This window comes from Lolium rigidum, chromosome 7 (assembly GCF_022539505.1).
Source record: "Lolium rigidum isolate FL_2022 chromosome 7, APGP_CSIRO_Lrig_0.1, whole genome shotgun sequence".
NCBI classification, from domain to species: domain Eukaryota; kingdom Viridiplantae; phylum Streptophyta; class Magnoliopsida; order Poales; family Poaceae; genus Lolium; species Lolium rigidum.
The window spans coordinates 22,385,559-22,394,259 of record NC_061514.1 but is presented as its reverse complement, the minus strand read 5'-3'; positions in this window follow the sequence as shown (position 1 = coordinate 22,394,259).

Here is an 8,701-nt window from a genome sequence, read left to right as displayed (position 1 = left end):
CGGTAAAATGATAAACTATATCACGAAGTTCCATTTCCGTCAAGATAGTCCGTATTACTTTTTTGTTGAGATATATACCCCCACAACGGTCATCTCCTCCTTAAATTATTGTGTAAACCCCCACAACGGTCACCTCCTCCTTAATTTATTGTGTAAACCCCTACAACGGTCATCTCTCCCTTATAAACACCCACAACGGCCATCCCTTGTGTCAATAGGTTCTGCCTCTCTCTTCTTCGTTCACATACACTTATCATCCATTGCCATGGCTTCCACGTCTTGGACGCGGAACGGAACGGGAAGGGGAAGGGGAAGGGGAAGGGGAAGGGGAAGGGGCGGCCGGGGTGGTGGATCATCATCATTGCCACCACCACCGTCGTCAACACTGCCATTGATCATAGAGGAGTTCTTCATCGTCATCTATGAAGACCCTTTGGTCAAGAAGGTACGTACGCGTTCACACATATATGATGCATGTGATTAATTATGGGCATGTTCTAAAAAACCTTTAATTTCAAACGATCGGCGCTCGATCTCTTTGCAGGCACTCCCAAAAAAGTTTGCGGACTATCTTGACGGCCAGGAGCCAGCTAAGGTGTATCTGCGAGCAGCTGACTGCGGTCCTCGTCTCTGGACCGTGGAGGTCCTATTTGATGGACAAGGCCGGATGTATCTCGACAAGGGATGGGAGAATTTCGCCATCACGCACGGTGTGGATTTCGGCTGCTACGTACACTTCAAATATGAAGGCGATGATGTGCTCACAGTGAAGGTGTTCGACGGAACAATGTGCAGGAAGTACTACTACTCAGACGACGAAGATACTGACGATGAAAGTGACGACGACGTGAAGCCATGCATCCATCCCCTTTAGATAAGGGGATTATGACCAAGAATATATATGTAGCTTCATATGCATCGATTTAGAGATCTACTAGCTATTTTCTATATATTTAGAGATCTAGCTATTTTCTATATATTATGCACAATGTTTAGCATAAGAGTCACTTTAGATTAAGCTACGAAAATAGTCACCTGCCATGGGATGAGGCGGCCCCACAGAGCGGCTCTATATTATATTCTCTAAATAAATAGACAACCCCAGCGGTCATTGGCTGCGGAGGCCCCACAGAGCGGCAATATATGATTTTCTATAAATAAATAGACGACCCCACTGGTCATTGGCTGCGGCAGCCCCACAGAGCGGCAAATATATGACTTTTTCTGAAAAATAGATGACCCCACTGGTCATTGGCTGCGGCAGCCCCTCAGAGCGGCAATATATGACTTTTCCTGAAAAATAGATGACCCCACTGGTCAATTGCTGCGGCAGCCCTATAGAGCAGCCCCATTTGTCAGCACGAGACGGGTCAGAGAGGAACTGCCCTCTGTGCAGCCCCACCCGTCAGATTAACGGTAACGGTAAGGCCTCTGACCTGACGGCAACCCTCCCGTCCGAGCGTCTGCGAGGGGTTTCAAACTAGAGGGAGGGGAAAACTGAGGAAAAACTAACGAGCTGGGGAAAACTGAGCACAACTAAGGACCCGAGGGCACGAAAATAGAAATCCCTTATTTATATGTCTGAACAACCAAGAATAACCAGGAAAAGTGTAGTGGTATGCAACATAAGTGGGATAGAGCTTCGAACAAATCAAAGATTACTTCGACCTCAATCAACAACGATATCCATGGAGGTTGGAAGCCAAAACTAAGATGGTAATGTGAACAATCCTCCTTTTAATTATTCGAGATGTTGTCACTACTATGAACAATTTATATTTTTTGCGTGTTATTGTAAACTTCCATATCTTACCACCAGAGACTTCAAATGACCAATTAAAAAAAATCTTGGCTCCGCCAGGGCTGCGCTATGCCGTTGTTGCGGCTCGCCGCGCCGAGATCCCGTTGAGAATTTCCATGTGCACATTCGGTAGGAGTGAGACGCACGATCTTTATCATCCTCTTCCCGGGCGCGTCTGGTGGCGGCCACGCCCTAGGCACTCTCGCCACGGCAACGAGCGGTGGGATGCTAGCCCTGAGGTTGTGTGGAGTAGCTCGGTAGAGGCGTGGAGGTGGCCGACACATCGGAGAAAGAGATGAGCGCGAGCATTGCCTGCACCATTGTGGCGCCGGGTTCTGCAACTGGGAACTCATGCCAACTATAGATAGGTTCGAGCAAGCCAGCAAGCAGCAAGGCGAGCATCAGTGGTTGCGTCGATAGTGTTGCCATTGAGCGGATGAGAGAGGAGTACTCCGTGCAACTGATCGAGAGTGACGACATGGAGAAGGAGGACAAGGGGCGTGTTGGTGGTAGCTCGAGGATCTCCTCCAGGAGAGAGTGAGAGACTATTGCACGTGGCCTGCCACTGTCGGCCTTGCCACCGATGTAGCTGAGATCCCAACCTCGATCTGCCTGCTCTTGCATCCCATGAACACCGTCATCTACCATGATCAGATCATAAGCTCGCTCATTTGACGCAATGCACCACTGTCAGTTGTGATCCAAATTCACATGTTTTAAACCTTCCTCAACTGAAATGTTATGTTCATATGCGGACACATGCGGGTGTCTGCACAAGTCTCGTAGTTTTTACCATGAAAAAAATAGCGCGCTATTTCGGCGCTAATAGCACACTATAGTGTATTTTTCGGCCGACGCTATTTTGTTATAGCACACTATTTTTTCCTTGGTTTTTACAGGCAACCGCGGCTGTCCCACTTATCGTCTTATCTGTTGCGGGCGCATAAGCGGGCTCCCGCGTTTAGTGTTCAGTCCCACTAAAACCCAGCTGATTGGGTAGCATGGACCTCACTAGTGGAAAACAGGCCTTTTGATCCGGGTGGTAAGGGCCTTTTGTCGCGGGCGGCCATCCGCGACAAGCAAGGCGCGATAAAAGGGAGGCCTTTTGTCGCGGGTCGCTTACGACCCGCGACATAAGGTCCACCACGTGGCAGCCGCGGGGCGCCCAGGGCAGAGGCCCTTTTGTCGCGGGCGGTATTACCACCCGCGACAAAAGGCCCTCTACGTGGCGCGCGCACAACGCTGCTGCTTTAGGGTTTGAGGGGTGCAGCACCCCTCCCCCGCCACCGACCGCCTGTTATTTCATTTTTTTCGTTCGAAAATAAAAGTTGCATATATTTGTACGCTACTAGAAGTTGTACACGTTCATTCATTATATATATATATAGATCGATTAAACAAATATTGGAAGCAAAAGTCGATTCCCCTTACACATATTCGTAGATTCCCTACATATATACATGGAGCTCACGATCGACAAGCGGTACTAACGACCGTCTATTTGGAGGTAGAGCATCTATTTGGACTAAACAAGCCTTTGTTGTTTATTACTTCTTTAACCAAAAGTCCCGCCAGTTCCTCCGCGATTCCTAGTGCGTGTTCCTTTGGTTGGAGTCTGTCCCGCATGTAGTCGACCTATATACGAAAATGAGATGAGTATGACTATATCAGTCTTGATAACGAAATATTGATGATAATAAATAAAGTTGTGAATGTTATTGCTTACGTTGAATTTATTGTTGTTCTGCTTCTCAGTGGTTAACATGCGAATGGACTCGCAAACGTAGTATCCACATAGATTTGTCCCTTGTGGCTGCTGGGGGCACGGTACAGGAGTAAATGTTAGCTTCTTTGCAAAGGTAATCTCCTTATGAAGATTCTTCAAAGCTTGCCAAGCCCTGCCAGGCAAAAGAATGATTGAATGAGTGGATAATTAATTGATATCTCACGAAAGATAAAGCGCGGCGATGAAGGAAATTACACTTGGAGCAACTTCTGCAAGTCCTGGAACCCGTCCACGCCTCTACTCAGTGGGTCTTTTACTTCAACTATTCCCTTATCAGGTTGAATGTCTAGTAGAATCCGAGTGGAAGCTGCACATGTTATGCATATACGTCAGGAATTACACTTAACATCGAGTAAGAAAAATTGAATGTGCATAAAAGATCATTAAGACTCTCACTCGTAGTTGTAAGGAAACAATATTGAATCACAGAAATATTGCTCCCCCAAAAACCTTAGTAGGTTTCCCCCGTTTCTTCGCTTTTATGCTTCACCGTTTCAACATGTATTTTATCCGGGTCAACAAACCCAACATTGATAATATTATTACTTTTGCATTCAACGATCTTCGATCCGCATAAGAGAACCCATAAGATATAATGAGTATATATATGCAATGAAAATGAACATGAACTGAATGAAAACGAACATGATACTGAACGAACAACTTACAAGCAATAGCAACTCATGAGAGATTTGTCGAGGGCTTCTAGATTGAATAAGCTGCCGAGTTCATTCATCTCAATATGGATCTCCTCCTTTCGGTAGTAATATTCCCATGGTATACTCGCCTCGATGTACATTATGTTCTCCTTGCATGCATCAAGGTACCACTGATGCAAATTCCGCATATGTGTTGGCAGTTTATGCAGCTGCTCTCTGCTGACCAAGTCGGCCCCGTAGACAAATTTAGGAGCTATATCAGCAGTGGGTATTGCAGCATCTGCTGCAGACAGCAATTCCTCCACGGTAACTGAACAAGCAGCCGCTAGCCTTGCAGCTTCTTCCATATCGATACCACCATGATGTTCCTGGTACAGCTTGGGAACATTAAGCACTTTGAGTGCTCGGGATCGATTGTTTGGGCTGAGCACCGAGGAGGGGAACTTCCTTTCTCTTTTTGCCTTTTGTCGTTTGCTTGGCCTTGAGGGGTGCACTTGTTGAACTTGACGTTTTCTCAGCTGCACTTCTAGCTGATGATTTGCTCGTGCCAGCAATGTCCTTCTCCTTAGCCTTTTCATCCTTCTTTTGGTCAATTACCTTCGCAAGAGTGCGTGTATAGTCATCCTTCTTCTCGTGTAACTCATACTGCGATGGTGTGTTCGGAAAACTAGTAGCATATTCTATTTGCTTCTCCGTGTATGGCTCGCGCTGGAGGTTTTGGCTTATGAAAAAATCATAATTGTATTTCTTAACAATGGCATCATTTTCCTCCGGGGTACGATCGTAAGGACGGGGGGGAGGAACCTTTGGTACTTTTGGGAGGGGCGACTTCTTGCGGACAGGACTCTTGATACGCTTCCGGCTGGGTGCATTCCGAGTCTTAGTGGGCGGAGGCGGCGGCGCTGGAGATGGAGATGGACTACCGATGTCGTGGTCGACGTCGTACCCACGGGGTGATGGTGGCGACATGTGATCGGTAGGAGGAGGTGATGGTGGCCTGCGATCACCCGGAGGAGGTGATGGTGACCTGTCGGGACGACCGGTACTAGGTGCTACCCAGCCTGGCAGCTCGATGTTCTTCTTTTCCCAGAGAATGATTTCTCCCAGCACCTCTCTGAGTGTAAGCCCCCCATCACCTCCAGGGATTTCGAGCTCCAATGTCTCCCACGACGGGACAACTGAATCCACCCCGACACGAGCATAGCCAGCTGGAATCGGATTGCCGTGCCATGTTGCCGGCTCACCTTCAGGTCCAAATGCCGGTAAGACATAGCCGACCGCCACCTTAACGAAACCTTCCCGAACACCTCGATGGAGATCACAAGGTGTTTGCTCCTTGATTCCATCCAAGGGGTCGCCAGGACCGGCATCTATCATCATCCGTGTAGGAGGGGCCTCCGAGTCGGCCACGCTGCTCGTCTCGTCGCTGAGATATGTCGGCGGTATTATCCGGCGGGCGCTGTCCTTTTAGTTCATTTATCTCCCGCTGCTGCTGCTCGAAGCTCCCGCTGCTGCTGGTCAAGTCGGCGTTGGAACTCGGCCATCCGGTCATTCTGCACCTCCAGCTGGCGTTGTTTAGCTCTCGCTCGGCTTCTATAAGTCTCCGCGTCGGCCGGAAACCCAAGCGACCACGGAACACTAGGGCCGAAGCCTCTTGTTCGTCCTCCCTTCTCGGGATTACCGAGGACAAGCGTCAGCAAGTCTTTCTCTCTATCGGGAGCAAACTTTAGTTTTCCCGCCTTTATATCTGTCGTCACTTCAATCCATTTTTGCCTGGGTATCCTAACCCTGGTGTCACTTTCAACAATGTTCCCTGTCTTCATGTCATACTCACAGCCATGCGCGAGGAACCAATTTCGAGCCCTAGTGTCCCATCCTTCTCGCGTGGGTTCTGGAGTGATCCCGTTCAGCTCCATCTCAGCCTCTTGTGCATCCCACTTAGGCATGGCTCTTCCGTAGCCCCCTCGCCCCGTATGATGGTGATATTTCTTCTCGCTTGCATTCTTCTTGTTTTTCGTTGACAGGTTCACAGCCTCCTCTGATTCTTTGTACCTCACAAATTCTTCCCAATTATGCTCCTGCTTCGCTAGGTAGTTCTCGAATAATGGAGGCTTCTTGTCTTTCTTATAATTTTTCCATAACCGGTTCTTATACGCCGGAAAAGTTCCCCCATCTTCTTAAGAGCCCATTTCTTCACTAGCGCCCGCTGCTTAGCATTCTCAGACTCCGATCCCAAATCTGGCAAAGTGAAATGTGCCATGAGGTCTCTGAAAAGTGTGTCTTTGTACCTATCGGCAACCTGATTTTCGGACACATTCTTGGTCTTGTTCCATTCTCTGACAGTGATCGGGATACGATCTCTAACCACAACTCCGCACTGATTTTTGAACTTCACTCCGACATTCTCGGGTACCACCGGTTGGCCTTCCGGTGATATAGCTTCAATTGTGAAGTGGTCTTTTTTGGTCAACTTCTTTGCCGGGCCTCGTTTCTCTATCTTATCTTCGGAGGCCTAAGAGAATACATATAGAATTGCATTAATGCCTCTATACTAATGCCTCAATACATATGTACATATAGAATTCCATTAATACCTCGTCATGACCGGAGCCGTCGGCTTCTCCGTCACCGGAGCCGTCGTCGGCTTCTCCGTCACCGGAGCCGTCGGCTTCTCCATGACCGGAGCCGCGGGCTTCTCCATCACCGGAGCCGCGGTCTTCTCGGTCGGCTTCTGTACCATCGCGGATTATGTCCGCGAACATGTCTTCCTGTTCCAAGTCCCGTTCGAATGGATCCATTGTTTCTGCAAAAGAATTAAATCGATAAGTACATGTTCTAACCCTAACCCTAATCAAACACAAACCAAACCCTAACCCTAATCAAACACAAACCAAACCCTAACCCTAATCAAACACAAACCAAACCCTAACCCTAATCGGCGACACGTGTTTGCGAGAGGGAGAGGGTGTCGGCGACGCGTGTTTGCGAGAGGGAGATGGTGTCGGCGACGCGTGTTTGCGAGAGGGAGATGGTGTCGGCGACGCGTGTTTGCGAGAGGGAGAGTGTGTCGGTGACGCGTGTTTGCGAGAGAGAGGGAGAGGGTGTCGGCGACGCGTGTTTGCGAGAGAGAGGGAGAGGGTGTCGGCGACGCGTGTTTGCGAGAGGGAGATGGTGTCGGCGACGCGTGTTTGCGAGAGGGAGAGGGTGTCGGCGACGCGTGTTTGCGAGAGAGAGAGAGAGAGGGTGTCGGTGGACGCGTGTTAGCGAGAGAGAGGGTGTCGGCGACGCTAGCTAGTTTGCGAGAGAGGGTGTCGGTGGAGGAGGAACGCCGGCGAACAAAATACATATACTAACTAAGTACATACATATACTAAATTACAAACTAAATTACAAACTAAATCCATACATATACTAACTAACTAAATACATAAAAATAAGAATTAACTAAACTAACTAACTTAATACATACAGTAACTAACACTATAACTAATTAAAACTATACTAACTAAACCTAAAACTAATTAACTCAACCTAAAACTAATTAAAACTAAACCTAAAACTAAACCTAAAACTAATTAACTAAACCTAAAACTAATTAAAACTAAACCTAAAACTAAACCTAAAACTAATTAAGTAAACCTAAAACTAATTAAAACTAAACCTAAAACTAAACCTAAAACTAATTAACTAAACCTAAAACTACTAAAACTAACTAAAATTACATAAAACAAATTAACTAAAAACTAAAAAATTAAAAAAAAATGGAACGCGCCGGCGGCGTCTGCAGGCCAATGGCACGGCGGCGGCGGCGGCGTGGCGTGGCGTGGTGTGCTAGCTACCTGAGAGGTCGAGCGGCGCGGCGCGGCGGCGCGGCAGAGGAGGAGGTCGAGGCGGCGCGGCGTCGGAGGAGGTCGAGGCGGCGCACAGCAGAGGAGGCCGAGCGCGGCGGCGCGGCAGAGGAGGTCGAGGCGGCGCGTCGGAGGAGGAGGTCGAGGCGGCGCACAGCAGAGGAGGAGCGCGGCGGCGCGGCAGAGGAGGTCGAGGCGGCGCGTCGGAGGACGAGGGAACGCCGGCGAACGGCGGCGGCGGCGAATTTAGGCAGCCTGGCGGCGCAAATTCGGTAAGTGTTGGCCTCCAGGAGTCGCGGGTGGCGGCTTCGCCCGTGGCTCCGCTTATACCCACCCCCCTTTTGTCGCGGGTGGGGGCTTGACCCGCGACAAAGACCCCCTTTGTCGCGGGTCAAGCCCCCACCCGCGACAAAAGGGGGTCTTTGTCGCGGGTCAAGCCCCCACCCGCGACAAAGGCCTTTGGGGCTGATCCGCGGCACAGCCCATCCAACGGCTCTGGCCGTTTGAATCCAACGGCCTAGAGCCGTTGGATGGGCTGTGCCACGGATCAGCCCATCTAGAGGCCTCTTCACCCTTTATTTTTTGTATTTTAAATTAATAAAAGTAT